Source organism: Rhamphochromis longiceps, linkage group LG23 (assembly GCF_057381845.1).
Source record: "Rhamphochromis longiceps isolate RC_006_pf linkage group LG23, R_longiceps_female_GT1.1, whole genome shotgun sequence".
Lineage (NCBI taxonomy): Eukaryota > Metazoa > Chordata > Actinopteri > Cichliformes > Cichlidae > Rhamphochromis > Rhamphochromis longiceps.
The window spans coordinates 45,911,951-45,939,079 of NC_140578.1; the positions used below are offsets into that span (position 1 = coordinate 45,911,951).

Here is a 27,129-nt window from a genome sequence, read left to right on the forward strand (position 1 = left end):
CTTTCAACAATGGCAGCTATTTAGTTTTAATATTATTCTTTCTGGGTCACAAAATAAACTTTTAAGATATTTTCAGGCGAGAATGTTGCTGTGTAAATTTCAAATATCTGCTCGATTTATCAAGACATCAGCCTGTTTTGACAGACATTTCTGTCAGTGAAGTCTTTAAACAACAAATATTTCGCTGAAATAACAATCGTCTTAATAGATACTGTGCTCTTTGTCACTAAAATACTGTTCTGTAATGAATAAGTGGTTTTATTACTGACATTTGCTACTAAAGTTCAGCGTTAGACTGATAGAAAACAGTCTACTAAAAAGACTTTATCTAATAAAAGTTGTAAATATATAAACTAAATATTTTCCATATAATAAATAGTTTGGGGATGCAACATTCGTGGTCATTAGAGTATTGGACATCAAAGATCAGCAACAAAACTGATTCCACCGCATTATTATTATTTACATATGCCAGATGCTCCCTCTCGACACCTTTGTGGACAAAAATGCCTTTTTCCAATTCCACTGAAACCGTATTTTTTAATCTCTCTTCAATTGCAGTATAAAACCATACATTCTGTAATAAGATACGATAAGATAACCTTTATTAGTCCCACAAGTGGGAAATTTGTTTTGTCACAGCAGGAAGTGGACAGTGCAAAAGTTATACAGCAAAAATTAGAATACAATACGAATAATATACTGTACACAACTGTACAGAATAGAATAAAATAAAATACTATATACAGTAGAATAAAATAGAATAAAATATACAACAAGATAAAAATACAACTTTGTCAGAAAAGAGTATTGCACTTAGTCTTATTGCACATGTGTGGGTTTGTGTATGTTTGATCAGTTGGAGTCTTTGTTGTGGAGTCTGACAGCAGTGGGGAGGAAAGACCTGCGAAATCTCTCCGTCCCACACCGTGGGTGCCGCAGCCACTGAAGGAGCTGCTCAGTGCTGTCAGAGTCTCCTGCGTGGGGTGGGAGATGTTGTCCAACAGGGATGAAAGCTTAGCCACCATTCTCCTGTCACTCACCACCTCCACTGGGTCCAGAGGGCATCCTAGAACAGAGCTGGCCCTTCTGATCAGCCTGTTCAGTCTCTTCCTGCCCCCGGCAGAGATGTTGACACCCCAGCAGACCACACGGTAACACAGAGTCATAGAAGGTCTTCAGGAGTAGGCTCATCACTCCAAAAGTCAGCATGTCAGCATTTCATTTTTAAGAAAAGTAGTGACATTTGACATTTTTACTGTATTCCAGCAGATTCCACCATTTTGCCATTGTAGGCCAATGCATGGGATTCCTGTATGATCTTCTTATGGCCTCTGACAGTGGACTCATCTCTGTGCTTGTCCTGCTAGACCTTAGTGCAGCGTTCAATACTGTCGACCATAATATCCCATTAGAGCGATTAGAACATGCTGTAGGTATTACAGGTACTGCACTGCAGTGGTTTGTATCATATCTATCTAATAGACTCCAGTTTGTGCATGTAAATGGAGAGTCCTCTTCACACACTGAGGTTAATTATGGAGTTCCACAGGGTTCAGTGCTAAGACCAATTCTGTTTACATTATACATGCTTCCCTTAGGCAGCATCATTAGAAGACATAGCATACATTTACACTGCTATGCAGATGACACCCAGCTCTATCTGTCCATGAAGCCAGATAACACACACCAATTAGTTAAACTGCAGGAATGTCTTAAAGACATAAAGACCTGGATGGCCGCTAACTTTCTGCTTCTTAATTCAGATAAAACTGAGGTTATTGTACTCGGCCCTGAAAAGCTTAGAAATATGGTATCTAAGCAGATTCTTACTCTGGATGGCATTACCTTGGCCTCCAGTAACGCTGTGAGGAACCTTGGAGTCATTTTTGACCAGGACATGTCCTTCAACGCACATATTAAACAAATATGTAAGACTGCTTTCTTCCATTTGCGCAACATCTCTAAAGTTAGAAATATCCTGTCTCAGAGTGACGCTGAAAAACTAGTTCATGCATTTATTACTTCCAGGCTGGACGACTGTAATTCATTATTATCAGGATGTCCAAAAAACTCCCTGAAAAGCCTTCAGCTAATCCAAAATGCTGCAGCAAGAGTCCTGACAGGGACTAGAAAGAGAGAGCAGATTTCTCCTGTTTTGGCTTCCCTTCATTGGCTTCCTGTTAAATCCAGAATTGAATTCAAAATCCTGCTCCTCACATACAAGGTCTTAAATAATCAGGCCCCATCTTATCTTAATGACCTTGTAGTACCATATCACCCTATTAGAGCACTTCGCTCTTGCTCTGCAGGCCTACTTGTTGTTCCTAGAGTATTTAAAAGTAGAATGGGAGGCAGAGCCTTCAGTTTTCAGGCCCCTCTTCTGTGGAACCAGCTTCCAGTTTGGATTCAGGAGACAGACACTATCTCTACTTTTAAGATTAGGCTTCAAACTTTCCTTTTTGCTAAAGCATATAGTTAGGGCTGGACCAGGTGACCCTGAATCCTCCCTTAGTTATGCTGCAATAGTCATAGGCTGCCGGGGGATTCCCATGATGCATTGAGTTTTTCCTTTCCAGTCACCTTTCTCGCTCACTATGTATTAACAGACCTCTCTGCATTGAATCATATCTGTTATTAACCTCTGTCTCTCTTCCACAGCATGTCTTTATCCTGTCTTCCTTCTCTCACCCCAACCAATCACAGCAGATGGCCCCGCCCCTCCCTGAGCCTGGTTCTGCCGGAGGTTTCTTCCTGTTAAAAGGGAGTTTTTCCTTCCCACTGTTGCCAAAGTGCTTGCTCATAGGGGGTCATATGATTGTTGGGTTTTTCTCTGTATCTATGAAGCGCCTTGAGGCGACTTATGTTGTGATTTGGCGCTATATAAATAAAATTGAATTGAATTGAATTGAATTGAACTGTATTGTGGGGAGAATTAAAGAAAATGTCAATGCTAGAAGATCATTAAATCTCAGTCTGTGTAACATATGAAATAAAATGGTTTTGAAAGGGCTGAAAATTCATCAAATTTTAATTTCTTTTAGATTCCTACAACTGAAATAAGTTGATTGATAAAAGCCAATCAAGCACACCTTAACCACTCCCTCAGTGCCATCATTTGTTGTTTGCAAATACATAGGATTTAGAACAAGTGATGTTAAACAAGAACATATCATTTGCAAGGAGTCAAATGATGCGTAAAATGAACTTGATTAGTAATTGAAAGGAGCTTGTCTATTTTCACGTGAACATGCACATGCATAGTTCTTAAAATGTTTATTTAATAGTTTCAAGTCCTTTCACCTGTCCAATCAATTTTTGTCTCTTCTCTGTGTTTATTCAGCCTTTGTCTCAGTTTGTTGACCTTTGGTCTGTGTATAGTTTATTGATTCATATAGTCCCTCTGTCCGCATTTACTTTTTCTGTTTTATTTGGGATATTGTATTCCTGATTTGTTGTCTTGAGGTTTGCTTCCTCTTCTCATTAGTTGGATTCAGTTCAGCTGTGTGTTTTTCCCCATGTGTCTCCACTTCCTCTAATCACCCTCCTCTGTATATATTGTCTCAGTCTCATTCACACTTTGTCAGAGCACCCTGTTTAGTTCCCCAGTGTTAGTAGGGTCCCTGGTAGCTGCTCTGCCAAGCACACGCGTTTTACTACTGTTTGAGCTTGTGCCCCCCCCCCCCCGTTAGTTTTTCCTCAGCTCATTAAAGGGCTTGCCTTCTGTTAACCACCATGTGCCACAATATTCTGGGTTCTCATGCAGAACTTATTGCATTTTAAGGCATGTTTAAATAATCTTCCAGTAAATCCAGTACCGAAACATGCTGTGCTGCCATTCTGTTATCAGGTCTCTGAGCTCTGCCATGGCTGACACACAGTCACTAGGAGACCTAGTGGGAGACTCTTCTTTGAGAACTAACTAAAATGGTAGACTCAACATCAGTTCAAATCTGCGCTCACTTGTGCTGAAAAAAGAAATGGGACAAAGGTGTCAACTTCGGCATGGAAAGAAATAAGATCTGTGGCATGATTCATGAGGTCTTAAGCTTAAAAGCTCCTGCAAGTCTTTTCCTGTATGTTTGTCTCACCCCACAATCTTGCTTCTGAATCACTGCCTGGTCTTGGATGAGAGACTAGACATTTTTTGCCATTGGAGATGCTAACAGGGGCAAAAGCCCCCTGACAACACAGCTTCAGAGACACACAAACCCTCCACCACAAGACGGCGATTCTTGTGTATAAATTTCTGATCACAACTGTACATTGCTTGGAAAATAAAAGGGAACATTTATCAGTTTTACACAAAGCTACCATGGGGTTTTCAGTACAGCAATGTAATTCAGTTAAGAAGCATAACCCACTGTACCAATTTAACCTGCTATAATCCAACTCGAAGGTGGCAACGGCAAAAAGACTTCTCTTCAAAAGAATCAGGCAGACCTTCAATTTAATCCTAATTTTACTTTTGAAGCTCGCCCTAGCTAATTGGGCTAGGGCTAAATTTGGGTATTCCAGAGTGTCATCACAATTCTGCATAGCAGGATGCTCACTGTTTTTGAGTGCATTTTCAGACTCATCAGAGCTATTTGAGTTTATCGCAGCTAGAGCAAAGTTTATTGCTTAAAGTGAATCATAATTTGGCTGGCTGATATCCTCTCCCTCATTTTCCATGTTCAAATAATTATAAAAAGATAATGGTGAACTGGACTGACTGGGCCAGCCAGGGGAGGCACTGGCCTAAATGGTGGCTGAGCTCACGGCCACACAGGGGGGAGTAAGCGGTGGTGTTTCCCCGATGAACGAATGAATAAAATGAACTTGAATGTTGAATTAATCAGTTCTGATCAGGTCTGAATCAGATGTTGTTGTACCTGAAAAGATTTTCAAAGGCCGCTGCAGCCCCTCATCAAAAGGACATAAATCTGGCCACGCCTCGCTCTGATACAACTGCCTTGCACTGAACTGGAGCATGTTTAAGCTGAAAAATAATTATAGCTACAAAAAAAATAAAGTTTTGAAAACGGATTCAAACCAGAAAGTTAAAACAAAACAAATTTAAAAAAAAAAAAAAAAAAAAAAACCCTGCTATGGCCGGGTCTTGAAAAACAAAACTGATTCAAAAGCCTTAGTGATAATCAATCAATAGCAGTCAACAGATATTTAAACGTGTTGATATGATAAGTCAGCTTGAAACTGATTTTGGAGGAAAACCGCTCTGCATCACCACGCTAGATTATGCTTTCAGAGAACCAAAGTAAGCATCTTGCCCAGATCAGTAGTCTTTAGCCATTTACAAAATGACACTGGCACCGAGACCAACTTGTGAACTTCTTATTGAAGTAAAACATGTCAATACTTTCAGAGGAATATAACTGGCACCTTTTGTGGGGGGAGGCACTGAATGAGTATGTGCAGGAGATATGTTATGGATGCCAATCCGGTCACCCCAGCCAGTTACAGCACAGTTGCTTGTTTGAATTGCCTGTGTTTTTCTTCAAGACTTACTATGAGGTGATGGAAAAGCTCCGGACGCCCCGATTCATCCCCGCCATCAGTCTGTTTGTGTGCTCATACAGCATCAGTGAGGCTGAAGCAGAAATCAACAGCACTGCAGAGTGTCTTCTGTGTGACCTGAGATCAGTGCCGCACATTGTATGCACCATTGATGAGAATGTCGGATACCTGCTAAATACCAATCATCACACCCGCGGTGTTAAATCAGCGCTGCTCCACATGATTGGAAACTACTGGTCTGGGAGACGAGATTTAATGTACATGTGTTATAAAAACCTTACTGTGCACTACACAAAATTAAATTTAAAAACGTATGTTAACACTTTTTGTCATTTGTGTTTGGTCAAAGTGATTATGGAATACACGCTGAGAAAAATATATCACAACCCTGCACACCCAGGGGGTTTAGGAAGTGTAAAGAAACTCGATATTGCTGTCAGTGAGGCAACAGGCTCTTCATAAACCTGCAAGGATACATTTCCCCAGAAATGGAGTTTTGGTTAACGGGATTGACAAACAGTTTCAAGCTGATTTGGTTGACATGTGTGAATATTCTGTGGATAATGATAATGTTAGGTATTTATTGACATGCATAGATGTGTTTTCGAAGTATGCATGGGTTAGGTGCCTGGAAAAACTCCAAACAGATTTAGGAAAGGAATTTTATAATAAACATTAAAAAAAAAAAAAAAAAAAAAAACTCACCTTAAAGGGGAAAATGTGGAAATACTTAACATCAGAGAGCGGCCATTTGGCTTTTCTACCAAAAAAACCCCCCGCCTTCCAGCCTTTTAGCGAATATCCTTAATCACCTGTGAACTGCTGATTTTGTTATGTAAATAAGGTGGGGCCATGCTGAGCCACAAGGAAACTTGTGTTTCAGTTTGCCATCTTAGGGAGAAATCAACACACATGGGTGTATTTCCTTTGTTGCTGAGATTCATTGATAAAAACAGTACAAAAAAAACAAAACAAAAGGGTTGTCTGAAGCAACTGTTCTTTTCTTGCCTTCTTCCCAGCCATATGAGAGTTAGCCAACTCTCTTGCAAGCTCCACCAGGAAGTCCACCCGTCTTTCCTTCGTCCCGGTGCATACTTGATACAGCACATGTGCATTCAGTGCTGCCATGTCAATCATGTTATAGAACACGGCAACTGGCCAGTGCCGTGTTCCTCTGCGGACAGTGTAATCCCGCACCATCTGGTCCATCACATCCACGCCACACTTTGTGGTGTTGTAAAGGGTGACAGTGTTTGGCTTCCTCTTTTGTGGTGTTATCAGTCTGAACCACGCTGTGCATGCTGCTAAGAATATAGACTGTCTTCTTCCGTTTGGCCACATACGCCATCAGCGTGGCAGCAGTGGTGGAAAACACCTAAGAAATAAGAAATTATTTCCATAACACTTTTACACAAAATGAAACACAAACATCCATCCATCTTCATCCGCTTTATCCGAGGCCAGGTCGCGGGGGCAGCAGCCTAAGCAAAGAGGCCCAGACCTCCCTCTCCCCAGCCACCTCCTCCAGCTTATCCGGGGGAACACCAAGGCGTTCCCAGGCCAGCCGAGATATAATCTCTCCAGCGTGTCCTGGGTCTGCCCCGGGGCCTCCTCCCGGTGGGACATGCCTGGAACACCTCACCCAGGAGGCATCCTTGTCAGATGCCCGAACCACCTCAGCTGGCTCCTTTCGATGTGGAGCAGCAGCTGCTCTACTCTGAGCCCCTCCCGGATGGCCGAACTTCTCACCCTATCTCTAAGGGAGAGGCCAGCCACCCTTCGGAGGAAGCTCATTTCTGCCGCTTGTATCCGCGATCTCGTTCTTTCGGTCACTACCCACAGCTCGTGGCCATAGGTGAGGGTAGGGACGTAGATCGACCAGTAAATTGAGAGCTTAGCTTTTACACTAAGCTCCCTCTTCACCACGACGGACCGGTGCAGCGTCTGCATTACTGCAGCTGCAGCCCCAATCCGTCTGTCGATCTCCGGCTCCCTTCTCCCATCACTCGCGAACAAGACCCCAAGATACTTGAGTTCCTCCACTTGGGGTAGGAACTCATCCCCGACCCGGAGAGGGCACTCCACCCTTTTCCAGCTGAGAACCATGGCCTCAGATTTGGAGGTGCTGATCCTCATTCCCGCTGCGTCACACTCGGCTGCGAACTGTTCCAGTGCGAGCTGGAGGCCCTCACCCGATGAAGCCAACAGAACCACATCATCCGCAAAAATCAGATGAGATTCTGAGGCCACCAAAGCGAAAGCCCTCCGCCACTTGGCTGTGCCTAGAAATCCTGTCCATAAAAATTATGAACAGAATTGGTGACAAAGGGCAGCCCTGGCGGAGCCCATCACCCACCAGGAACGAGTCCGACTTATTGCCGGCAACGTGAACCAAGCTCTTGCAACGGTTGTATAGGGATCGAATGGCCCGTAGCAATGGGCCAGACATCCCAAACTCCTGCAACACCTCCCACAGGACACCCCGAGGGACAAGGTCGAATGCCTTCTCCAAGTCCACAAAACACATGTAGACTGGTTGGGCAAACTCCCATGCACCCTCAAGTATCCTTGAGAGGATAAAGAGCTGGTCCAGTGTTCCACAACCAGGACGAAAACCGCATTGTTCCTCCTGTATCCGAGGTTCAACTAGTGGACGGACTCTCCTTTCCAGCACCCTGGCATAGACTTTCCCAGGGAGGCTGAGGAGTGATTTTTTTCCCCCTGTAGTTGGAACACACCCTCCGGTCCTCCTTCTTAAAGATGGGGACCACCACCCCGGTCTGCCAGTCCACAGGTACTGCCCCTGATCTACACGCAACATTGCACAGGCGTGTCAACCAGGACAGCCCTACAACGTCCAGAGCCTTCAGGAACTCGGGGCGGACCTCATCAACACCAGGGGCTCTGCCACCAAGGAGTTGTTTAACTGCCTCAGTGAACTCGCCCCTGGAAATTGGTGGGTCATTCCCCTCATCCCCAGACTCTCCTTCCTCCTCGGAAGATGTGTCAGTGGGATTACGGAGGTCATCGAAGTATTCCTTCCACCGCCTGACAATTTTCTCAGTCGACGTCAGCAGCGCTCCGCCAGCACTATACACAGTGCAGGTAGAGCACCGCTTTCCCCTCCTGAGGCGCCTGACGGTTTGCCAGAATCTCTTCGAGGCAGTCCGAAAGTCTTTTTCCATGGCCTCTCCGAACTCCTCCCACACGAGTTTTTGCTTCAGCCACTGCCCGAGCCGCATTCCGCTTGGCCTGTCGATACCTGTCGGCTGCCTCCGGAGTCCCACAGGCTAACCAAGCCCGATAGGACTCCTTCTTCAGCCTGGTGGCTCCCTTCACCTCTGGTGTCCACCATTTGGTTCAGGGATTACCACCACGGCAGGCACCAACCACCTTGCGGCCGCAGCTCAATGCAGCAGCTTCGGCAATGGAGACGCTGAACATGGTCCATTCGGACTCAATGTCCCCAGTCTCCCTCAGAATGCTGTTGAAGCTCTGCCGGAGGTGTGCGTTGAAGATCTCGCGGACTGGGGCCTCTGCTAGACGTTCCCAGCACACCCTCACTATGCGTTTAGGTGCACCAGGTCTGTCCAGCGTCCTCCCCCGCCACCTGACCCAACTCACCACCAGGTGGTGATTAGTTGACAGCTCAGCCCCTCTCTTTACCAGAGTGTCCAGAACATATGGTCGCAGGTCTGGTGATACGATTACAAAAGGGATCATCGACCTACGGCCTAGAGCGTCCTGGTGCCACGTAAAGTAAAGTGTGCATGTTAGTCCCCATAGGGAAATAGTTCCTCTGCATTTAACCCATTCACCCAGTGAAGCAGTGGGCAGCCACCAGTGTAGCGCCCGGGGAGCAGTGTGTAGGGACGGTACCTTTTGATTATTTTGATTTTATTGATTAGCATTCAAATCTCAGTGAAAACAGAACAAAAATCTACCATAAAGAAAAAGCATGAGACAAGGCTAATCAAAAGGTATTGGCTGAAGCATTTGCTTATTACGCCAACCCTTTTCACAAAATATCTTTTTGTATGCAGCTCCTGTACACAGGGCTTGAAGAAAATAATAAAACAAAGCAAGAACCAAACAAACAAACCAACAAAAAAAAAAAAACAAAGAAAAAAAAAACTTTCCACCTTAGATAAGTAACTACATCAAAGCAAAAGAATCAAGAGGTTGTTTTTTTTTTTTCTCCTTTTTGCTCTTTTCATTCTTGATTTATATATTTTTTCTAATACTCTATTTTTAAACATGTTTTTAAACAAGGAAAATGAACTACACCTTTTTAAATCACTGTCATAACTATTCCACAGGTTAACTCTTCTAACAGAAACACATCTCTGCTTTATATTCGTCCTTATCTTGTTTTTTTTTTTTTTTTTTGTTTTTTTTTTTTTTTTTTTTAAAGAAATCTGTTCCCCTTAAGTCATATTGACTCTCTCTGACTTTGAACAGCTTCTGAGTACTGGGGCAAAGCAAGTTATTTTGTGCTTTATACATTATCTGTGCCATTTTATATTCAACTAAATCATAACATTTCAGGGTATTCAGATTAATAAACAAAATGTTAGTTGGTTCTATATAGTTTGATTGGTTTATAATTCTTATAGCTCTTTTTTGTAACTTGAAAATATGAAGAGTGTTCGTTTTATATGCATTACCCCATATCTCCAGACAGTAAGTCATATATGGAAGCAACAGAGTATAATAAAGTGTGTATAATGATTTTTTTGTTCAGGACATGCTTTGTTTTATAGAGAATAGCAATGGTTTTTGACATTTTTGTTTTCACGTGGTTTATATGAGACTTCCAACTCAGCTTATCATCAATTATCACTCCAAGAAATTTATTTTCGTACACTCTTTCAATTTCAATTCCATTAACCCTGATTTTAGATACATTTTTCATTTGTCTAGTGCCAAAAATAATCAATTTTGTTTTCTTTATATTTAATGATAACTTATTTACATCAAACCAGTTTTTTAATATATTTAACTCCTTTTCCGCTGTAGTCAGAAGCTGTTCTAAGTTTTTACCTGAGCAGTACAGAGTGGTATCATCAGCAAACAATACACATTTTAACAGTTTGGAAACACTACATATGTCATTTATATATAATATAAATAATTTAGGGCCCAGCACAGAGCCCTGAGGAACACCACAAGTTACCTTCAACTGCTTAGATTTTACATTATTGAATTCGACATATTGATATCTTTCATCCAGGTAACTTTTCATCCACTTGTATGCTATCCCTCTTATGCCATATCTCTCTAGTTTATTCATTAATGTAGAATGATCAATTGTATCAAACGCCTTTTTTAAGTCTATAAAAACACCAACAGTATATTCCTTATTATCTATTGCATTAGATATCCCTTCAACAAGTTCCATCACTGCCATTGAAGTGGACCTTTTCACTCTAAAGCCATATTGTTTATCACTTAGGAGATTATGCTTCTCAATATATTTATCAAGTCTATTAACAAATAACTTTTCTAAAATTTGAGAACTGTGGGAGTAGTGATATTGGCCTGTAATTGGTAAACTGACATCTCTCTCCGTTTTTATGGATTGGAATAACTTTTGCTATTTTCATTTGTGAGGGAAACACACCAGTTTGAAAGGACAGATTACAAATGTATGCGAAAGGTTGCACTATATATTCTATAATACTTTTAACTAATATCATGTCAGTACCAAAACAGTCAGTGGACTTTTTATTTTTAAATGCCTTCACAATGTTAATTATTTCTCTATGAGTTGCAGCACCAATAAACATGGAGGACACATTCTGAGTAATATGTTTATTTAGGTCGTTTATTATTTCTTGACTCTGGAATTTCTTTTGCTAAATTAAAGCCAATATTTACAAAGAAATCATTAAATTCATTTGCAATGTCTTTAGTTTTATCAAGCACAATATCTTTATCTTTTTTAAAATAATCTGGATAATTCTTATTTTTTGAGCCCTTTTTGATTATACTGTTTAATATCCTCCATGTTTCTTGTGTGTTACTTCTACTTTGCTCCAATAATTTGTGGTAATATTCTTTCTTTCTTGTTCTTATAATATTTACTAATCTATTTTTATATAACTTGTACTTTATTTCAGCATCTTTTGTCCTCTGTTTTATGAATCTCTTATATAGATTATTTTTCTTTTTACATGCATCTTCTATCCCCTTTGTGATCCATGGCTTATTTGATCTGTGATGCTTTCTAGTGATTTTCATTAAAGGACAATGTTTTTCATATAGTGAAATTACAGTTGATAAGAATGCATCATATGCACTATTTGAATCTTCATTTGCAAAAACCTCATTCCAATTGTGTTCCTTTAAGTCCACCTGGAGGGCAGCAATGGCTCTTGTTGTTCTATGTCGTATCATATCAAATATTTGATTCTTTTGTGTAGTTTTAATCCCAAAATAATTTTGAAAAATTGCAAAAACAGGAAGATGATCGCTTATATCAGTTATAAGAAGTCCACCTACTATTTCATGGTCAATTTTATTTGTGAATATATTATCTATCAATGTAGCTGTATCAATTGTTATTCTACTTGGTTTTATAATTACAGGGAAAAGGGAGTTACTATACATTGTATTTATGAAATCCGTTGTTTTCTGATGTCCATTTGGGTTTAGCAAATCTATATTAAAATCACCACAAATTATTTGCACTTTTTTATCATTTAGGTTGCTAAACATAGCAGCAAGTTTTTCATTGAATATCTCAAGGCATGAACCTGGTGTCCTATAGATGCAACTTATAATTATATTGTTAGCTTTTTCAACATGAATTTCAATAGTGACACATTCCAATATGTTATCTATGGTGCTTGACATACATTCAATCAGACTACATTTCAAAACTTTATCTACATATAAAGCAACACCGCCTCCTTTTTTATTCACCCTGTTCATTGTAAATAATTCGTATCCTTCCAGTCCCATTTCACTAACTTTCTCATTATCGAGCCATGTTTCTGATATTGCAATTATATTAAACTTTTTTAACTTACTTAAACATTCTGTAATTTTAGAAAATTTTTTATACAGGCTTCTACTATTGAAATGTATGACCGACAATGCATTTGCCATTTTAATATTCACATTGAATTGGTCATCTGTATAGTACTCACAAGTATTATTGGTGTTATTGTAGAAGTGGGTATCTGGGTCAATGTTACTTTCAGGGTCATGCATGTTGTGCTCTGCATAGTTAAACGTTTTGAAGTTCGTTTTCTCAGCGTGTGTGGCAAAATAACCACCTTGACAGTCCTTTTCATAATCAAAGTCTTCCTCTTCAATATCTCCGAATGGAAACCTATAATCTGTGTCCAAACTTGTCATTTATGTGTTTTTGTTGTTGTTGTTGTTTCCATTGTTTTTGAGCCATAAGGCCAGAAACACTTTCCATACCCATTGTTCATTATCCAATCGTCACTTTTCCAATAGATTCCATAGCAGATTCCTGATTATTTATATTGCTCTAAGTCTTTGAGTTCTCTTATCATCACAACTTTCGCTTCTTCGGGATTGCCATTTAGTCTTATCATTACTTTGCAGTTCCTCGTCCATGTCGCTTGTATCTTATTTTGTTTTCTCAGGCCTGTCTTGCAATTTCAGCAGTCTTTTTCGTTAAATGTTCATTTAAATACACACCAGTCCCTTTTAGCTTCTTACCCTGTTTCAGTAACTCAATCTTTGTTTTGCGACTCACAAACCGAAGAATGATTGCTGGCTTTGTTTTACTGTCTTTTCTGGGGAGCGTGTGGCATGCTGCAATATGATGGCTCTGAATACTTACATTCTTCGTTTGAAGGAATTTTATCACTTGCTGTTCAAGCGTTTGCAGCTCCTCTACCGGGGCATCTTCACCGTCTTTACCTCCGCCAGCTGTTACTCTGGCGTAGGTTCGGTGTTGCGTCTCCAGACCACTTATGACTAAATCATCCATTCTTGTGTATTGTTCAAGGTCCTCGATTCGCCGTTCCAAGTCGTCTATTTTCTTGTCCTTTATGAGGTTTTTTTAGTTGTTTTATTTCATCCATTAGGTCATGTAGCATACCTTGTTGTTTAGCCACTTTGCTCAGTTCATCAGACATGAAATTAAGCGATTTCCTAATCTCCTCCAACTCCTCTTCAACTCCTGGGTTTGCTTTTTTAGGTGGCATTTTGAAAATGATGAGATTGGTATTTCCTTGTGATGGCCCGTTGAAGTCACTGTTGATTTACTTGTTGGTGCCTTGCTAGAGGAGCCTGGGCCCAGTGGCTGCTGGAGGATCCTACCTTGCTCAGGGGTACCTCAGGGTAGCCGTTCAGTGGAGTCGAACCCCCGACCTTCCGATCATGGGGCCACCACTCTACCTACTGAGCTATCCCTGCACTTATGGACACTCTTATACTCGAACAGGGTGTTCGTTATGGCCAAACTGATTAGCACAGAAGTCCAATAACAAAACACTGCTCGGGTTCAGATCAGGGAGTACCCGTTCCTCCCAATCACGCCCCTCCAGGTCTCGCTGTCGTTACCCACGTGAGCATTGAAGTCTCCCAGCAGGACAACAGTCTCCAGGTGGAGCACCTTCCAGCACCCCCCAAGGGACTCTAAGAAGGCTGGGTACTCCGAACTGCCACTCGGCGCATAAGCGCAGATGACAGTCAGGACCTGTTCCCCGACCGCAAGTCGCAGGGAACAAACCCCAACGTACCGGCAGCAAGCCAAGGGGATATTAGAATACCCACCCAAGCCCGCCGCCTCTCACCAGGGGCAACTCCAGACTGAGACAGAGTCCAGCCCCTCTCCAGGAGACTGGTTCCAGAGCCCAAGCCATGCGTAGAGGTGAGCCTGACTATATCTAGCCGGTACCTCTCAACCTCACACACCAAGTCAGGCTCCTTCCCCACCAGAGAGGTGACATTCCATGTCCCTATTGCCAGTCTTGGCAGCCGGGGGTCAGTCCGCCAGGGCTTCCGCTCCTGGCTGCCACCTGGCACACAATGCACCCGACCCCTATGGTGCCTCCTGCGGGTGGTGGGCCTGCGGGAGGATGGGCCCATGTCTCCTCTTCGGGCTGTGCCCGGCCGGGCCCCATGGACTAAGGCCCGGCCACCAGACGCTCTCCCTCGGGCACCCTCCCCGGGCCTGGCTCCAGGGCGGGGCCCCAGTAACCCTATCCCAGACAGGGTAAACTGTTCCCTCAATGTTCTTTTCATAAGGGTCTTCTGAATTGCTCTTTGTCTGGTCCCTCACCCAGGACCAATTTGCCATGGGAGACCCTACCAGGGGACAAAAGCCCCCAGACAACATAGCCCCTGGGATCCCTGGGACACACAAACCCCTCCACCACGATAAGGTAGCGATTCAAGGAGGAGAACCACAAAAGACCTGCAACATACCTGAGTGGTGAATTCATTGCGATCTGTGTGTCCAGCGGATTGAGGAATTTCCCGGCGAATCTTGTTGACTGTGCCAAGGATGGTGGTTTTCCGTCAAAGATGTTTTTGCGCAAGTGAAAGCGATGTGAAGAAATTGTCCGTGGTAACATTTCTGCCCTTGTCTAGGATCAATCAGCCTCATCACTACATTTTCAGACAGTCTCTCCCCACTGGATTGGGGTCCTTGCCAAGATATGGGAGGACATTGCAAATGTACTTGGATTTTAGGTCACAAGCCACCCAGAACTTGATCCCAAACTTGTCAGGTTTACTTGCAATATACTGCAGGAAACGGCACAGAGTCTTTGATGGGAAAAGCTGTTCATCAACAGTGATATGATCTCACTCACTATGTATTAATAGACCTCTCTGCATTGAATCATATCTGTTATTAACCTCTGTCTCTCTTCCACAGCATGTCTTTTATCCTGTCTTCCTTCTCTCACCCCAACCGGTCGCAGCAGATGGCCCCGCCCCTCCCTGAGCCTGGTTCTGCCAGAGGTTTCTTCCTGTTAAAAGGGAGTTTTTCCTTCCCACTGTCGCCAAAGTGCTTGCTCATAGAGGGTCATATGATTGGTGGGTTTTTCTCTGTATCTATGAAGCGCCTTGAGGCGACCTTTGTTGTGATTTGGCGCTATATAAATAAAACTGAATTGAATATGTAGACCAGGGTTGTAGCACGTGATGCAGTTGGTGACAAATGATCCCCACACACTGGAAATTGCAGCGAACTTATCAGTCTTTGCTCAATCACCGCAGGTGGACCTGTCATCAAAAGCGTAGGTGTCGCATGATGTCTTGGAAGTGGTTTCGTGCCATAGTTCCAATTATCTGTGGGTTTCCCAGGTTTAGGGTTGCCAACTCCCTGAAAAATAAATAAGGGACACCTCGTGGCCAGGGCCGGGCAACCCAGTTGTCTTCACCCTTCCCAGCAAGGCTGGACTGGGACAAAAAATCGGCCCGGGCATTTTGACTAGAGACCGGCCCACCAGGATAAAGATTGAAATGTGACGTCATTCAGGGATAAAACCGCAAAGGATTCTGGGAACTTGTGGCAAGAGGTACTAGCGCACGCAGGCTTTCAATTGAACTCAGTTACACAGCGATAAAAAGAAACCCAAAAAATGGCAAGAAGCTGTTGTATTATTAACTTCAATAGCCGGTCGCATGACAGCCACGGGAAGCCGATGGGTAAAGAGATCGTGTGTTTTTTTTTTTTTGTTTTTTTTTTTTAATCGGATTACGTCGTTGAAGTGAAAAATTTTAAGCCATGTTTCCGAAGTAAGAGCCGACGGATGGTCTGGATATACCAAATATAACATCTCAGAACACTCCAGCTCACATGTTAGTCTGATCCAAGCATTCCCACAAAGGTCAGAGTTTTGTAGTAGTTAATGCGTCATTTTTCTTAACATAATTGGTGATATAGATTACAAGCAAGTCTGGCGCTGAACAGAAATTGTCGCGCTATGCTCCTTTGTTTATTGTGCATAAATAGTGAATTGTCCTGACACAATATTGCGTTTCGCTTCTGTTATAACCATGGTACACTGACAAAAACATATACTTTTATTCACAAGATAAAACAGTTGTTTTGTATCACTAATTGTCCATTGCGATTACAACATACAATATTATTGTCACTGCTACATTTCTGTAATGCTACTGTAACCGGTTTCTGCTTCATCCCGCTGCAACAGTTCAGCCCAAACAGACTCCTCGACTCTGCGTTGTGTAGTGTTTTTAAAAAGACAAGGAGTCTCTGATCGATCGTTGCCACTTTATTTCCTGAATGGAAACAACGGTGTATTATCAGTGCACAGGCTCGCCATACACCACTCCGCACAGCACACTCTCGTATGGCTACGGCAGACTGGCAGCGATTACTGCAGCAATATTACAATTTCTAATATACAATAAAATAACAGCAACAACAAATGATGTACCTGAATGGAAACAACGGTGTATTATCAGTGCACAGGCTCGCCACACACCACTCCGCACAGCACACTATGGCAGAACATCTCATTAGCATTCCGCTTTAGCATACAGTTTCACACATTAATAAACAAATGAAAAGTACATAAAACTGGTGTTGGACATGTGTCCACTAAGCACTTATTACACTCGGTGCTCTTCAGCTAATCAAACATGTTTTATGTGTCTGTACTACTTAGCTATATTGTGTGCGGAACAATACAACTCACCTCTCGTATGGCTACGGCAGACTGGCAGCGATTACTGCAGCCAGCCACACCGAGAGGGGGGGCGCTGTTTCCCCATTACACTGATATTTGTGGCAAGTGGAATAATACCACAAACACTGTTACACTACCAGAAATTATTTCCACTACTAATTAATTACCGTTGAGCTCAAAGGTCCTATTAATAAACTGTTAATGAATGTGTATTTATGAAGACGATTTGTGAGACTGGTAAACTTATGATATGTACAATAGTCTTTCGTTCTACACGGTGCGTTTCAAGGTCCTGTACCCATCCGTCGGTAAACTGTACCTGGGCTTGTTGCAGTGACCTGAAGTTACTAAACTTCATGAGTGTATGCACTCACTCCAAGAAGCGTATAATTATAAATCTGAGCGTGGTGAAAGTTGGGCAGCACGCTGACGTCTTTTGTCCACTCTTTCACTCCTTTGATTTTTTCCTCGTATCTTTTCTTTGTCTTTTCGTCGAGTCTGTCTTTGTACGGACCGGCATTGTTCTCCTTTTGTTTTGTACATTCCTTTTTTGTGCGGCAAAGAAAAAAAAGAAGGTATTGGAACCGGAGAATGAACGTTTTGCGGTGCTGCAAATGTTTGCATTTGATGCGGTACTTGGATTGTTTTGCCACGAGTTCCCGGCATGCAATGCGCGAAAATCACGTGATTGCTAAACAAGGGGGAGGGTGCATCCAGCCTCCTCGGCTGTAATTGGTCCAGCCCAGAGTCGATCATGACCAATTGGCCAATCCAACACCTTTCATTATATATACCCTTCCAAAAAAATTAAAAAATTAAAAAAAATCCATCGGCCCATAAAAACAAAAAATCGCCAGCGGCCCACCGGGCAAATGCCCGGTATGCCCGATGGCCAGTCCAGCTATGCTTCCCAGTGTGGTAGCTCTTTTTTTTTTTTGTGTGTGTGAAATTATTTTTTTTAACCATTTGACTTGAAGTTGATTTAAGCAGATGCATATTCTTTGTGATATGAACACATGGGAAACAAATGATCATTTAGCCATTTATTTTTAGCTCAAAATGACAACATTAACACAGTAAAACAGGTCTCCTTCTTAAACAGAAGCCTGTCATGCTTAACTTTTGAGAATATAAGTAAATCTTTCTTTAAAAGAACTCTGTCCTGCTTAACTTAAAATTATATAAATTAATAGAAAACAATAGAAAGAAAAATATTCTTGTAACTGTGCACATATAGTGCATTTAGTACAATTGGCTTCAGTTGAGGTATTATTTCAGCTTTTCTAATGCTAATCAGCTGCTCCTGTTTGTAAACCCGCTTGTTCCCATGATTACGCATCATAACTCATCATCATTATTCATCTATGTATTACTTTTATGTATTAGTCATCTATTTGTTGTAATCATCTATCCTTACAGATGTTTATTACACAAAATAAGTTATATTATCACACTTCTGGCCACATAGCGCTGATATTCACTGCACATGCCCATATTAACTTTTTCCAGCCAGGTGTTTTCCTTTTCCCATTCCTCCCTGTGCTTTTGCAGCCTATTTTTCTTTCTCTGAGCGAACAAACATTGCTGCTCTAATGCTGGGCTCACACTGTGCGATTTTTGGCCCATTTTGAGACGATTTCTGAGTCGTGCGACGGATTTGGTGATCAGACCGATTTTGGCCTTCATCGTGCGTCGTGTAGTATACGTGGGGTAACGAGAAGCGATTAACACCTCACGACCAGCTCCCGATCATCAATCGCTCGTGAGGGTGTCACCGCAGCCGCTCACACTGCGCACGCGCAAACACGTAAACGTCGGTGAAAAAGACGGAGCAGCACGGCTGTGCAGCGTGTGATCTGGACACAAGCCATGGAGGCACAACTTGGAGAACTTTAGAAAGCTCATCCGAGCCTTTTCGATGTGGCATCACAAAATTATCACGACCACAACAACCGTGAAAACAGTTGGATTTACATTGCTGCTCAGTCACAGCTGCCTGATCATGTTTTTCATTAGCAATTTAGCAAAGTTGATGGTGGTGGTGTGTCTGTGTGAGTGAAAGACAGAGGGAGAGCGACAGAATTTCTGTTATAACCTTCATTTTATGGAGGCACAGTGTGAGCACTCAGGTCGCATCAGAGCATCGGGCGGTTTAGTGTGAGACCTGCATCGTGACCTACCAACTTCTAACCCCTGCGAGTCAATCGTGCAGTTTGAAAATCGCACAGTGTCTGCCCAGCTTTAGGTGTACTGTCATCCGAGACTTGCACCGCAGTGTCGGCGTTTGTTTCCCTGTTGGCCATGCTTGTTGTTGTGGTCATCTGTTGTCTTCCGGTATTTTCTCTGTAAGCGACCTTTCATCGACCAATGAGATAATCTGAATTGTCATACTCGAATTGTCATAAGTGTGCTGTCAGCTCATTGGTCACAAAGCAGGAGAGGGGCTGGGAATTATGTTTTCAAACAAAGCGTTAATTCCATTAACATTTATAGACTACTTTTGATTCTCACTATATTACGGGACAAAGTGCGTCCCTTATTAGCTCAATACGGGACGTGTACTTTTGTTTCAAAATACGGGACGATTCCGTATTTTAAGGGACGGTTGGCAACCCTACCCAGGTTTGCTGACCAGCAGTCACGTAGCGATGGAACCCTAGTAACCCCCCGCAAGATGACAATTGCAATAAATGCCATTAGTTCAGGGAGGTCCATGAACCAATGAACATGCTCCGTTTGCTGTGCATGTTGAATACTCCATTCTTGAATGCTATGAAGCATGTCAAGAGTGATGAAACACAGGAAGCTCTGAAGGCGACTCGAGATACTTTTCTTGGCCTTAGCCATTGGCTCTCCATCTGCAGAGTACGCTTCTATTGGGGTGAAAGGGAGACAGGTCCCCACCTGTTCTTCACGCCACACTGTGCCATCTTTCGCTGTCTTAGTCACCAAACAAGCTCTCTTTTTAGGTTGAGAAGCAGTCTCCTCATCTGCAGTGTGACAAATTCAAATTGTGAGCAGTGGGAAGGTCAAACGAAATCACAAATGCATGCATAGAAACTAATTATAATTCCAGTATCTCCTCCTCTGTATCGGAATAATGTCTGAAATATCTTACTTACTATATCCACTTACTTGTTTGAAATGAAATGGGGTTAGCTAGTAACCTTAACACCTAACCCAGCACACACAAAAAGTGGAAACTATAAAAAAAAAAAGGTAGAGTAGATATTTCTGTCACTCTGCTCTGCTTTTTTTTTTTAGTATTTTTCACTTGTTTGACATGAAATAGGTTTCATTTCATATTATTTCCTAACCTGAAGACTGATCAGACAGCTCAATTCTAGGTCTTCTCCATCCAGTCACAAGGGTTGACTTCACTCAGGATCATTTCCAAGGCCTGCTGAGTGGTGAGTCTTCTCTGCATTTTCTGTCCTTGGAGAGGAGGGTCGTGTGTTGTCTTCGTAGCGCTTGTTAAAAATAACACGGCATCCACTTATGCCTTGCGAGCTACTGCCCCAAACATTTTATTAACACCATTCATCCTCTCACACCACAGACCAGTCTTTTATGTGCTCCCCTGGAGGCATTCATGAGCTTTCTTAAATACAGCGCCCCCCTGCTGGTAAACCTTATCATTACATGAACACCTACATATCAACACATCCCCTTTCCTCTGAATTATATATAACATAGGTCTTATAAACTAACACATACACATAATTGTTCTACATTAATATCTGTGTGTGTATAGAGAGATCGAGAGAGATCTATATCTAATTTTTATTTATTTATTTTTTTAAAAGAAAAAAGAACATTCAGAAAAACAAAACTTTATTTACTATGTAAAATCTGTTAAAGTAAATGAAGATACACCACAGAATTCGTCAGGGCAATGAAGGATTCGGCTAGGTGCAGTGAGATTGTATCCACTGTTCTGACAAAACGTCCTACCGTAGCGTAAATTTATGGTCTTGTCTATCAATCCGTGCTACCTTATCAGAATATGCTACCTTACGTAGTTAATGGCTCCGTCGTATAGGTAGGACGTTCAGATGGCCAAATCACACTATTAAAACGTGCCTCCAGCACACAATCATCTAATGTTGACAAAGAATGCAAAGAGACATAGAGGGGAAAAGACAGCTGTTTTTATTAGAAGTTGTTATGTGTTTTCCTTACATATTTTTGCATTTATGTTCTTGGTTGCTCTTTATATTTTGCACATGCAAAATGTGCCCATCTTTGGCAAGATTCACACTGCACCTGGAAAGGAAAAATAAATAGCTCATATGTTTGGTGAATACTATTAGTCAACATTTTAAACATGATTACCAAGTAATGATACTAAGACTTACGTGTTTCTTTTGTTTGGTTTTGTTTTACCATTTCAATCATGCTGCGGTCAGCGTCCGTATCTAACATAGAGCAAACAATGCAGTAATCCTCAGCGTTCCCTGAAACACATTCATGGTTAGGTTTTACTCAAACATTATTTATTGATTAATTAAAAAATAGTAGTAAATTTGTTCCACAAATACTTCATGGCAAATTAGTCCCCTGAATTTTTTTTAATTAGACTTATTTGAAAGTGTTTGAAAAGCACTATTTGTACTGTGCTGTTTAAAAAGCACTATTTAAAATGGAAGTACACACTCTAACGTGATAAGGACTTTACTGGACTTACCTCGATGTTCAAGTAGGGTGCAAGCTATCTGCATTCGCTCCAGCACAACTGCTTCTGTAGTGGTTAATACTTCACTGACCTCTCTCCAAAAGCAAGGTAGTGTTCTGCAAACTGAGATTTCTCATTATTGTAATATAAAGTCCTAATTGTAGCTAACAATAAATGGAATCATTTGAATAAGGGTTACCTTTAACAGCAAAACTCCGCAACTGCTGGAATCCTGTTGGTTGTTGTGTTGCATAGTCTGTAACTGCCACTCCATGGTGTCTTCATGCCCTCTCATCCTCAGAAAATTCCTAGTTGAACAAAAATGTTTGTAATGAAACAAGAAATGTTTTATCTAAGAATAATACCTCAGTATCATGCATACCTCCAGTTGCGCAGAATTTTCCTGTCATAAACACCTTCATTCCCCATGGGGTCTATGAGCAGTATTTTCTGTGCAGAAATGTTGACAATCTAAAGGAAAAAGTTAATAAATTAAAAATCACTATAGTTTTTGCCACTGAAAACCTATTTAAGAATAACACTGAGCAAGAAACTGCTTCACAACAAATTACGCAAATTAATAACTATATGAACACATACCACAAGAATCCAGTGCGTACCAAAGTTCACAGGGCACAACCACATGTCTTCAACTGGGAACTTCATCTGTGGGATTGGAAGTGCAGAGTAATTTCAATTTACTTGGGTACCATGCATCTCAGGGTGTTTTCAAATATAGTGTTGTTTAAAGGAACTGAACTCTGTCCTCAGAAATAGAAATGAGTCAACTTTTTGGACCACTTCTTAACTTTCAACTTACCTTGGTGAGGCATCTGAACTGCCCAGAAAACAACGAGCTTGCAACTACTGAACAGAGCAGGTGTACAGCATTCTGTAGAAGTATACAAAAATGTTACAGAACAGTAAATACATTTTTTTTATTTATTTATTTATTTTTTGTATTTCAATATAAGTGGGCAAAGGACATTTCTTACTTACCTTTCGTCTCTCAATGACACGGTGCAGGTATGCATCAATGACCTGTTTTGAAAAGTCAGAATTTATAAACCAGCAGCAACAAATTCTGAAGTAACTGCTTGAGTGCTGTACACAAAAACTTGGAAAGGAATATAATTTCTGATAAAGGTTCTTTCTGCATAAACTGGGTATTATGATGTCACAGATGTCACAACATCTGTGTTGTTGTTGATAACAATCGTTCCTATTGAAGTGAGTGGGTGAAACTTTATCAGAGTTTTGCTATATAACCCCCCCCACCTACCTGCACATTTTAAACTATTAATGGTGTCTGCACTGCAGATGCTTCAGAAGGAGCAGCACTTCAAAATCAGAATCAATAATGATAAGTTCTCTTACCTCATCAGAAAGCCACCGTGACCCCTGCAGTGTTCGTAAAGAGGAATCAAATAACTTGTATGGTCCAACAACTGACTCCAAGCGCCCAGTATCCTTTGCACGCCATAGCCTCTTTACTAAAAGAAAAATATGATAAGTTAGCTCAGGCATGCATGAGATTTTTAGTGGAAAAGCCGGGTAAAGGCCAACGGGCCACAAATGGAAAAAAGTCAACACAATAAACATGCATTTTCACGCAGAGAAATAGGAAAGGTACAGCGGGTGGGCAAAAGAGAAAATTACTGACAGGCAGATCCATTTCCAGACTTCCACAAGCTCAGTGCATGTTGCATGTTTCTTTACATCCAATATGAGTTGAAGACTGCAAAATGCAAACAAAGTCATGCAATGATCAATCATGTTGCAACGCCAAACTGGCAACAAATGACCAACGGGCCAAAAAGAGTTGTTCACTATGCCACCTTCATTTTCTGAGCTTCGTGTCTGGGAGGGAAGTTCTTGTTCACGCGTTTCCGGTCCAGGAACAGAATTAAACTCCTTGTGGGAGAAACAACTTTTGTCAGCCGTTTTGGGTGCATAATGAATAATAGAGGGTCTGGTATCCTCTGGACTTTGCTGGCACTGAGGGTTAGCAGTAGGATGGCAGGGGGGCATCTTCAGGTCTGTGTTGCTGTTCACTGTCTGACTGTGAGTTGGGTATTTTTCATTGTCACTGACATTTACATGGTGGCTTCTTCTGTACGGCTTGATATGGTCAATGCTGTAGTGATTTTTTAAAGTTGCTCCTTCCGTGTTTTTTAATCTCACACATTTGCCAGCGATGTCTTGAATGGTGTAGGGTCCTGAAAAATCTGGATCAAACCTTCCTCCCTTCCTTCCACGTTTCCTCATGTTCAGGAGAAGAACTTCATCTCCAACGCTGTACACAAGGTTCATTCATTCATTCATTTATTTATTCATTTTCAGGCACAACAAATACCTATATTGAACATAAAATACACAAAACAAAAAACAAAACTTGCCTGAAAAAGGAGTGGGACGAAGAAAACTTATTAAATCCCACCCCTATACTCACTCATCAACAAAAAAAACCCAATAAACTTCCCGCAGCTAGGTTTCTGTATTTCTTCTGGACTCGTCTGGCATAGGCTTCCTTTTGTAAGTCTTGGGACTTTGCCATATTTTCCTCTACAGTTTTTTTTAACTTGCTCTTGTGCGTCTCTTGTAGAAGATACAAAGTCACCGTAACTCGACTCCTCAGGGAGAATGGAGGACAGCTAAAATTTTCACATTTTAAATTACAATTAAAATCATAAAGACAAATAATGCATGTGAAACATGAACTGAAAATTCTAACTATAATAACTCATGTTTAAAAGTAAATATACTATTAATAAAGCTTTGAGCACAGAAAGCCATATCATTTTTTGTATAGTCATTTTTACACTTCCATAGGTGAACACATTATACTTAAAGGTCTCCTCAACATTTATTACTTTACATAAAGATGCAAATATAAAGAAGTAACTAGTCACTTTATCTTTTAAATGTATCTTGCATATAGAAGTTAAGCAGAGAAGATTAAAGCTGCAGCCAATATCAATATGCACAATTTCCAATTAAGATTACATTTAATTTATGCATTATCATAGTTGTTGCATAAATAGAATTCCTTAATAACACTTACTGGGACTTCAACAGGAACTTCAGAAGGATATGTAGCTTCTCTCCCATACATTAAACGGAATGGTGTGTATTTGGTTGTGGTGTGGACCTTGGACCTCAAGGAAAACAGTGAAGCATCCAGATACACATCCCAGTCATTCTGTTGACTGTTGACTAATTTTCTCAGGGCTCTACATGTGGACATAAAAAAAACCACAATAGTGACAGTGTCTTAAAAGCAAATGAAATGTTACATACAAATAAAACACACCTTTTTATGTTGTCATTTGTCTTTTCATCTAGGCCATTTGTCTGAGGGTGATACACTGCTGTGGCACTTACCGTATTTTCACAACCATAAGACGCACCATACTAAAAGGCACAGTCTCACTTATGTGTGCCATTACTGTATTTAACACACACATAAGGCACACCTGGTTATAGGGCGCATACAAGTATGCGTGTTTAAAAATAAAGCGGGAGCAAAACTGAGTTTTGTACTCACATTTTTATTACTGGTAATTGTCATCAATCAAACCCATCGAAGTCCTCATCCTCTGTGTCTGAATTGAACAGCTGCGCTAAATCTCCATCAAACATGCCAGGTTCACTTTCTTCACCGTCAGAGTCACTTTCAGTGCCGTGCGGCTCCTCGGAAATGATGCCGGCTTTTGCGAAAGCTCGAACAACAGTACCAGCAGATATGTTAGTCCAAGCATCTACAATCCATTCGCAAATTGTGGCGTAACTCGCCCGGCGCTGCCTTCCACTCTTAGTGAAACTGTGGTCTCCATCGGTCATCCATCGCTCCCACGCCACTCGCAGCCTTACTTTGAACGGGCGGTTCACACCGATGTCCAGCGGTTGGAGTTCCTCTGTCAGGCCTCCGGGAATGATAGCAAGCTCACAGTTCATTTGCATTTGAAAAAACCACCTGGTCTCCTTACATACACCTCCCTCAGCCACTCTTTCATCATTTCCTCATCCATCCAGCCCTTTTCATTTGCCTTAATGATGATTCCTGCTGGAAACTTCTCTTTAGGCAAAGTCTTTCTCTTAAAAATCACCATAGGCAGCAGTTTCTGTCCATTAGCATGGCAGCCAAGCACAACAGTGAAAGAAGACTTTTCGTGCCCCGTTGTGCGTATCGCTACCGTGCTGGTCCCCTTCTTCTCCACAGTGTGACTCACCGGGATGTCAAAAGTGAGCGGCACCTCGTCCATGTTAGTGATGTGGCTGGGCTGGATGTGTTTGCTGCAGTAGGAGCGGAAGATGGCCAGCTTTTCATTACCGGTATAATCCGCTGGAAGTTGCTGCGCTACCGTAGTCCTGGTCTGGATGGAAAAATGGCACCGTTTCATGAAACGAAAGCACCAAGACGGACCTCCTTGGAAATGTTCAATTTTCATTTCTTCTGCTAGCGAAACTGCTTTTAGTCGAATGGTGACCGTCGAAACGCTTCTCCCACTCGTTCTTTGCTCGATGATCCACCGCTCAAGTCTTTCCTCCAACTCGGGCCACCTCGCCTTATGTCCGCGGAAACTCAGCTGCGTTTTCTTGACCTGCCGGAGCTTGTTTTCCAGCTTCCTCCACTTGCGAACTATCGATTCATTAATCTTAAATTCTCTCGCGGCTGCTCGATTTCAATGTTCCTCCGCGTAGCTGATGGCCTTCAGTTTAAACTGTGCTTCATAAGCGTGTCTCTTTGCCATTTTCAGGGTTGTTAAAACAACGATGTCCTGCATAACGCACATACCTGTTCTTTTATACAGGTATGTGCCATTGTCTCGGTATATACAATCAACGCCCACACTTCACCCTTTAGCGTTCTCATGGTGTTCTCTTCTATGTCCTCCTTACAACACACACAGGGCGCACTGCAGTATAGGGCGCGCCGCACTTTTTAAAGAAAATCTAAGGCTTTTATGTGCGCCTTATAGTTGCGAAAATACGGTATTTCTATTTTCATTAAGCTGCAAAGTCTTGAGTTGAGCTTCAAAGAAAAAAGAATTGTTTTTTAAAAACAATCACACAAAACCTTTGGCCTGGCAGCTACTTGGCACACTGTGGCCAAGTATTTACCTAAAGAGGTATGGAAAAGTAAACTTAACACTTAACAAATTCTCTTCCTTGGTCGGATAAAATTCGTTTTGGGCAGCCATGTCTATATATGAGTGAGCACAACTGATGAGCTACCTCAGCAGCACTTTGGCTTTTTAATGGAAAAGCCTCAACCCTTTTTGG

The 27,129-nt window shown here is 41.7% G+C and overlaps 2 long non-coding RNA genes across 2 annotated transcripts; both read right to left on the minus strand.

The window, feature by feature from the left end:
* Positions 1–21,301: 21,301 nt before the first annotated feature.
* On the minus strand, positions 21,302–22,129 carry LOC146642907 (uncharacterized). The gene is made up of 4 exons (XR_014909600.1): positions 22,043–22,129; positions 21,856–21,966; positions 21,527–21,625; positions 21,302–21,434 (listed from the first exon to the last, which is right to left on the minus strand). It is a non-coding gene; the product is annotated as an uncharacterized LOC146642907 (long non-coding RNA).
* A 536-nt stretch (positions 22,130–22,665) lies between these two features.
* LOC146642908 (uncharacterized) lies at positions 22,666–24,297 on the minus strand. The gene is made up of 3 exons (XR_014909540.1): positions 23,221–24,297; positions 22,843–22,884; positions 22,666–22,735 (listed from the first exon to the last, which is right to left on the minus strand). It is a non-coding gene; the product is annotated as an uncharacterized LOC146642908 (long non-coding RNA).
* Positions 24,298–27,129: the final 2,832 nt, after the last annotated feature.